This window comes from Dipodomys merriami, unplaced genomic scaffold (assembly GCF_024711535.1).
Source record: "Dipodomys merriami isolate MVZ:Mamm:240054 unplaced genomic scaffold, mDipMer1.0.p SCAF_44, whole genome shotgun sequence".
NCBI classification, from domain to species: Eukaryota; Metazoa; Chordata; class Mammalia; order Rodentia; family Heteromyidae; genus Dipodomys; species Dipodomys merriami.
Window position 1 is genome coordinate 7,461,076 of NW_027206002.1, and position 8,881 is coordinate 7,469,956.

Genomic DNA, 8,881 nt, shown 5'->3' on the forward strand with positions numbered 1-8,881 from the left:
CATTTTCTCTTCTGGATGATTTAAAAGAGGCAATCTAGGAAAAAGCCATAATCTTCATTTTCTTCTGTTGAACATGCTGTGGATTCTTAGGGCATGGGTTTTCTTTTATGTCATAATCTTGTACCTACTAAAAGCAAAATATACCTTTAAAATAAGGAGAAAGTGGCCTATAATCACCTTAAGTCTTCTGTGAGGCAGTAGTACACACTGGCAGGTTAAGATTGTGGGTTCACCATAGAAGTCACCTGGTAGAAGCAGGTGACACATTTACATGGATGTCCCATCTCGCACATATGCAGATGGTACTTGGCTTACCAAGGGCTTACATACCATGAAGACCACTGTAAGTGAAAAATGCCCTTCTTACACAATGGAATCAGGGCTTAGCAGCTATGACAGTGTGCACTATCTCTGTTTCCCCTCTTGATGGAGTGGCGAACTGGGTGCCAGAGGTCACTGCTACTGTGAACTATAATGAGTGTTTACTGCAGACTGCTAGCCTGGGAGAAAGATTAGAATTCAAGTTTGTAGTATGGTTTCTGTTGAAAGCATATTAATTTTGCATTGCCATAAAATGGAAAAAATGTCAGTCAAACCATCATTGAGCTGGGCGCTGTAATCTGTCCTTCAGCAAAGGACTTATTTCTGGCAACCTGTGGTGTTTATGCCACTGAGAGACCAATTAATGTTAAATGTATGGAAGTATCAGTTTGAACCCAGAGATAGTAGGTAGATATACTTGTTTTAAAAACTAATACTAATAACTACGTATGTTCCCCCACAAATGAAGTGTAAATCCAACAGTAGTTTTCTGAAAAATTTGTAGATGTTTAAAATCTCAGTGGCTTGATTTTTTAAATTTCCTGAGGCCCTGTTATAAATTATTTCAGTTCTAAAATGAAATGAAATAAAACAACTTAAAAATTCATCATGAATAGCAAACATAGAAGACAAACAAGGGAAGAAAGAAGCATACGAAGGGCAGACTCCAGAGCTTTGCCATCTAGTTTGGTAGTCACCAGCCACTTGTGGCCGCTGAGCATTCAAAATGTTGCCATTATGAATTAAGCGTAATGAACACAATGGATTTAGTATGACCCAGTATGAAAACATCATTTGAAATTTCCCTCTTTCCATCAGAACTCTCCTCCACTTTTGCATTCCCAAAGGCAAGAAGTGCCTCATACTTTGCACAATGACACCTGAAGAACAGGCACAAAGGAAAGTACTCAATACAAACACTGCAGTGGAGGATATTAAGCAAGACCTGAGAATCAACAAGAACATTAACCTTTTCTTTTCCAGGAGGAGTAGGAAGGGACTGGGGCACAAGGTTGAAGTATGTTCAGTGAGTCCAGGTCAGTTTTCCTGGATCAATACAATCTGTCGTATGATTGCTGAAAATCATCCCCTTTTCTTTGAAGGAATTTCTCAAACATTGCATTTGTTTACATTTGAGCCACCTTAATTCTCATGCCAGGCATTTGTTTCTCAAAAAAATAGTAACCTAGGGCTGGGAAGGTGGCTCAGTGGTAGAGTGCTTGCCTTGCATGCATGAGGCCCTGGGTTCCATTCCTCAGCACCACATAAGCAGAAAAAGCCAGAAGTGGCACTGTGGCTCAAGTGGTAGAGCGCTAGCCTTGAGCTGAAGAGCTGAGGGACAGCGCCCAGGCCCAGAGCTCAGGCCCCATGAATGGCAAAAATAAATAAATAAATAAAATAAAAATATAGTAACCTATATAGTATTTTATTTAATCAGCAGTTGGCCCACAATGGTGCTTTATAAACCACTAATGTAAAATGGTGACTTTTTTTGTGTGCTGGTCATAGGGCTTGAACTCAGGGTCTAAGCATGGTTCTTGAACTTTTGTGTTCAAGTGTTCTACCACTTTGAGTCACAGCTCATGTCCAGCGTTTTGGTGATTTATGAGAGATATGAGTCTACTGGACTTTCCTGCCTAGGCTGGCTTCAAACCACGATTCTCAGATCTTAGCTTCTGAGGAGCTAGGATTATAGGCATGAGCCACTGGTACCCAGCTAAACTGGAGGCTTTTAAAAGACAGTCTTTAGGGCTGGGATGTAGTTCAGTGGCAAAGCATTTGTCTAGCAAGTGTGACATCCTGGGTTTGATTCCTAGTACCAAAAAAGAGAAGACAAAATACAAAAAAAAAAAAGACAGCATTTCTTTTTTTTGGGGGGGAGGAGGGGGCCGGTTGTGGGGTCTGAGCTCTGGGCCTGGGACCTGTCCCTCAGCTCTTCAGCTCAAGGCTAGCACTCTACCACTTGAGCCACAGCGCCACTTCCGGCTTTTTTCTTATGTGGTGCTGAGGAATCGAACCCAGGGCCTCGAGCATGCAAGGCAAGCACTCTACCACTGAGCCACCTTCCCAGCCCAAGACAGCATTTCTTGAGCACTTACCATATGCCAGGTGATGATCCTAGGAGATTATATAATTTATCTAAAGGAAAATTACTCAGGAAGGAAGAGAACAATGACTCATATCAATGAATAATTCTTAATTGCTTTTTCATTCTTCAATCTCTGAATGATAATTTCAAATAGATGACATATACCTTCATTTTATTATAGGATGGATGGGCTCATATGTATCATTATTACAAGCCACTTTCCAACCCCAACCCAATCAATTACTGAAAGACAGATTTAAATTTTGATTTGTTGATACCTGAAAAAGACTGTGGTGATAGAAGCAGTCACAGAAAACTCAGATGGGTATAAAATCTTCTATTAACTGTGGTATGACCTTAAGCACTTAACATCATTCTAGCTCAGTTTCCTTATTTGCACAATAGTTGTAATGATAACATGCAATCTGAATGAAAAGCATTTCTTAGACCTATTGATCTTAGCATGCGTCAAACATGAGTCATTTAAAACCATAACCAGTGGAATGATCACAGATTGAGCCCACTCAAAGAGAGAGAACTGGAAGAGGGGTATAACTGAAAAATAGGTCACTGCAGTTTATTAACACAAACATGCACAACGAAAGTCAGGTAGGTGGCTAGTTAATTTTCTCTCTCTCATGGTCCTGACTGTATCATGTCTATGTTAAAAAGGAAACCTGAAGGTACTGAATAATTCCAGCTATCAGACTAACTGGAAATGAAAATCAATTTAATCTGTTATGACTTACACTTGGTTTGTACCGTGTGTTATGAGACTTGGTCCTCCCTGCAGTAGTGATGAGGTGGTGCGTCTCAAACACTGGAGTCTGGCAAGAGAATACCTGAGACTAGAATAAACCACCAAAAACTCGGAAGTGGAGCTGGGGCTCAAGTGTAGAACACTTGTATTGAGCAAAAATGCTCAGGGACAACCACTCTGCACATCACCTTTACAATAAAAATTGATCAATCAATCAATCAATAAAATGCTCAAGGACAGCACTTAGGCCCTGAGTTCAAGCCCCAGGACCAGCATAAATAACAATGAAAAGTTCAGTACATTTAAACCATTCCATGAAATGGAGATTCCTGACACACAGAAAAACAAAGGATAGCAACTGTGTTTGGATGTAACGCAAACTTCTACCCACAGATATTTTGATTAAAATGTTCTGTAAAGTAGCAGAGAGAAGTGTGCATTTTATGAAGTATGAGTATTAAAAATCAAGACAGGGGCTGGGAATGTGGCTTAGTGGTAGAGTGCTTGCCTAGCATTCATGAAGCCCTGGGTTTGGTTCCTCAGTACCACATAAACAGAAAAAGCCAGAAGTGGCACTGTGACTCAAGTGGTAGAGCACTTGCCTTGAGCACAGAAAGGCTCAAGGATAGCTCAGGCCCTTATTTCAAGCCCCAGGACCAGCAGGGGGGAAAAAAAATCAAGACAGGTTGCACAGCAAAGCATGCTGGGAAGTTGTTCTACAGACTATGATGGCTGGTGTGTAACCATAATTCACCGTAGGCTTGGTACTGACTTAGCATTGTGGTATCACATAACTGTAACTTAAAAACTTCCTCACTGCTCTCCCCTCTCAGTATCCTTTAGTGATGGTTTCCTTTGACATGTGCACATCTGCTCCACTCCTTATTAGTACTATGGTCCATTCCACTGTATGGATGAACCATCATTTCTAGTCCTTTCCCTTCCACTGGGAATTCATTGTTTCTACTATTTTTCTTTGTTCTTTTTTTTTTTTTTTTTTTGATACTGGTGGGGTTTGAACTTGTGATTTCTTGCTGACACAGCCTGATTGCTCAGCTAGCATTACTGAACTGTGCCTCCAGCTCAGCATTATAAGCAATGCCACAGTGAAATTCCTATACGTATGGGCAATGCTCTGGGGGCACTCAGCAGAAAATTTCCTAGAGCCAATGTTTCAAAGTCTTCCCATTCTCTTCCCTGCCCAGCACCAGAGTAGCCCACTGAGGGGCTGAGCGGGAGGATATAACCACCATGCTTGTTTGGAAGGCAGGACAGGGTGAGAACTGCGTATGAGCTGTCCTTTGCCCTGTCTCCCATGCAGGCTCACCATGTTCACTTTCCAGGTGAGACCTAAAGATGAGGTACCCCCCCCTTATACCATGGGGACTTGTCCCATTTCCCTGAGATCCCCAAGCTGCCTTCTTCTTTGCATTCCCTGGGGGTCTGACTCCAAGAAGGGAAAGACTAGGCCTGCAGCCCCTGCCTTGACCATGAAGAGCCGCACAGGTAACCGAGGAAAGCAAGCACCAAAGACAAAATTGGGGCCATCCACTTGGCTGGCCCTTGTGGCTAGCGCATAGACATACTTCATCCAGTTCTTACTATATCCTTATGGGTATCAAAACGTTTTGTCCCAAAAAGGAAAACAAGCAGCAAACTGTATTCTCTATGTTTTCCTTATTGTTTACCAAGGCATAATCTCTGAATATCAGAATTTGCAGATTGGCTCTTTGCTGCTGATATTGGTTTGTTTGTACTTTCTCAACAAGACTGAAACCCTAAGTGTTCAAGTAGCAGCCATACAGAAATCACTGTCCTTGCTATTATTTGAGAAGTACCAAATTAAATCACATTGGCTGGAAAGTATAGACTTTATTTATTTTTAATCTTTGTTACTCAGTAAGTTCATTTTCACAAACAGGAATTGAGGTCAGAGGAAATTGATTTTTTTTCAAGGTCAGGAGAATAATTTTAAGCAAGATTACTTCTATAAACATGTTTTGTGCTCTTTGAAATAAATGCATTGCTAAAGAAATGTCCCCTGAAGATTGGGTATATAATAAATAAAACAATGAGAGCTGGGGCTAGGAAGGTGGCTCAGTGGTAGAGCGCTTGCTTTGCATGCCTGAGGCCCTGGGTTCGATTCCTCAGCACCACATAAGCAAAAAAGAAAAAAGCCAGAAGTGGCGCTGTGACTCAAGTGGTAGAGCGCTAGCCTTGAGCTAAAGAGCTGAGGGACAGTGCCCAGGCCCAGAGTTAAGGCCCCACGACCGGATCCAACAAAAAAAAAAAAAAAAAAAAAAAAAAGAAATGAGAGCTTACTGGTTATCAAATTTGCTGTCATGTTGTAAACATTTAGGCTATGACTGTCTAGACATTTCATGAAGCATGAGGGACATTAATTTATCCACTTATGAGTCACTGTGGATACAAAAATAAATGAAATTGTTCTCATAATGTGAAATAGTGTGTAACATAAAAACAATTTGATGTTCTTATTTAAGATTCCAAATTAGATGTTGATTAGGCAACAATATATTATGCTAAAATATGCTTTCATTAGTCAGGAAAGTGTAGGTAGGGACATTTGCAATTTTTATGATTAAGAAGACAAAATCGCCAAGGCACGTGATCTTGGATATAAACAGAAAGCACAGTTATAATGTTCTTAGGGGAAACTGTGCTGGGAAACTGCTACCAGATCATCAGGTGAAGAGGATCATTCTGCCTTTAAGCTTGAACAATAAAATTACTATTCTTCCTGAAGTTTCCCCTACAAAATAACAGTGAACTAGGTGAATATATCCTGCCACCCTGCCATCGTTAACTTTGAAAGCTTCATTCCACTTACCAAACAAAGAAAATTAACATGATTAATTTGTGTCGAAGAAAAGTAGGGTATATTTTTCTTTTTTGTCATGCTGGAGATTAAACTCAGGGCCTTGTACATGCTAAGCAAGTGCTCTACACCAAAGACTTACCTTTCTATCCACAGAAACATTTTTATAATGAGAAAATACTATTTTTGTAATTAAGGAATAAGTATAAATAGTATTTTTCGGGGCTGGGAAAGTAGCTCAGTGGTAGAGTGCTTGCCTTGCGTGCATGAGGCCCTGGATTTGATTCCTTAGCACCACATAAACAGAAAAGGCCTGAAGTGGCACTGTGGCTCAAGTGGTAGAGCTCTAGCCTTGAGCAAAAAGAAGCTCAGGGACAGTGCCCAGGCCCTGAGTTCAAGCCCCCAAACCAGCAAAAAATAAAAATAGTATTTTTCTCTCTTGAAAATTTTGGACTATATATTTATACAAACACGTGTTTGCAGACATTCTATACATATATTTTGGGTTAAAAGCAGAAATAAAGACTACTTTTTCCCCCTAATTATAAACATGAAAGCAATACTTTGAGATGTAACTAGAAAAATTATTTCTAAGCACAGCTAAAAAGCCCAGACAATAAATACAAAACAATAAGAGACTCTGGAAGGCAGAGATAAGGCAGACAGGCTAGTTATCTTTAAAGAGCTGTCAGTGAGTTTCCAGGCTTTGGTTTTGTTCAATAATATCTGGGTGTTGGAAACGCAGGCATGCTGGCTATGCCCATGAACTCAGAAAAAAAAAGCCTTCCCACCTGAATCACACTCTTTCTAGGAGGAGGAGCAGGACAAGGACAGTTCAGCAAACGAGAAACCTTTTAACTAATAACTGCCTTTGCAAAAAAGTTAACAAAGGAGAGCCAAATTTGTTCTTACAAAGTGCTGCTTAAGCCTGGCTCCAGTGGCTCACACCTGTAATCCTAGCTACTTGGAGGTTGAGATCTGAGGATTATGGTTCAAAGCCGGCCTGGGCAAGAAAGTCGTGAGACTTTTTATCTCCAATTAACCACCAAAAAGCTGAAAGCGGAGCTGTGGCTCAAGTAGTAGACTGCTAGCCTTGAGCATAAAAGCTCAGGGGCAGCGTCTAGGCCATTAGTTCAAGCCCCATGACCAGTTTCAAAAAATAAAAAAAAAAGAAAGTGCAGCTTGCAAGGTTAGTCTTTGCCTGGCATCTGGAAACCACCTAAAGTTCCTACAAGAATATGAAACTTCTAAATAGTAAGAGTGACTCATTGTGCCTAGACTGTTCCTAAGCAATGTGACTTACACCACATACCCTGTGTTCCTTCTGGGAGATTGGAATTTCAATACGTTAGGTGGTGGGTAACTTGATGACCAATCCCTCTTGGGCACTAAACATCGTTGGTAGGTACCAAGTACCTCTTGTCACCATTCATTATTAGAGAAATTAAGAGCACCCAGTGTGATTCTACTGGGAGAGAATCTTTAGAACCTTTGAAAGTCACTGAAAATGAAATCAACTTTGATATGTGGAATCTATATTAAAAAGACATCAGAGGAGGGGTTGGGGCATGACTCAGTTAGTAGAACACTAGTCAATGAGTGAAAGCCTCAGGTACTAAGTTCAAGTCCGAGTCCCAGAACAACAAAAAAAATATGAAAGTTAACATATATGTTAACATGTAGTTAATATATAGAAAGAGGAAAGGGACCAGTGTAAGGATGAAGGGAGACAAAGGAGGATAATATGATATGGAGGAAATATGATATGAGAGGGAAATATGATACATGTACATTTTAAGTGCATGCATATACATCAAGCACATAAGTACAATGCAAACATGTATGAAAATTCCACAAGACCCACTACTTTGTATATTTCACATAGCTAATAAAATGCTACCTATGTATATATACTATACAACACACACACACACACACACACACACACACACAGAGGATAAGGGACTTAAAAGTTTCCTGAAAGGAAGGATCCAAAACACAAGTATCAACATTTGCCACTTGCTTCAGACAGAAGGGAACTGCCTAAATCGCAAAAGAAGGAAAAGAATAGAGGATGAATACAGAAATTGCTTATAGATGTAGAAAGGTTTCATGGCCAAAACAAAGCATAATGTCATCTTCCTAGAGTAAGCAAGTAAATTGGAAAGTCAGAAATTTGAAAGGAATGAATGTTTTAGTTTTTTGGGGGAAAGCAAATTAAATAGAGGACAGTAAAGTTACTGGAGCCTGAAGAAATCTGTCCTGTAAGGCAGATTCTAACCATCTGTAGCTCTTAAAATTGCCGACAAGAAAATGGGCAAGACAAATGGGTATTAAAAGAGAGAAAGTGGTACAAGTTAAATAAATAAAAAGATTGTCTTTCATGTGGGAGGACAAAGAAGGCTTTATGAGGGAAACAGATGTGAGCTGGACAAGTGAAGGCAGTCACCTTCTTAAAACCAAAGTTTTATACATCTTGCGTCCCATAGCGTGTAATGACTTTTTAATTTTGTGTGTGTGTGTGTGTGTGTGTGTGTGTGTGTGGCTTTATGAGGGAAACAGATGTGAGCTGGACAAGTGAAGGCAGTCACCTTCTTAAAACCAAAGTTTTATACATCTTGCGTCCCATAGCGTGTAATGACTTTTTAATTTTGTGTGTGTGTGTGTGTGTGTGTGTGTGTGTGTGTGTGTGTGTGTGTGTGTTCTTAATACCAAGTGATGCTGGGTGTTTCTTGTATGGACCAGCTCTGGATTTCCCATTAGAGTTTGACATTCAGTTTTTCAGGGGTCAAATGGACTTGTCCTTGAATTTCAGAAAGAAGATGTATTGAAGTGGGATAAGACTCCATGCGACGCGGTTATCCTGACCGCA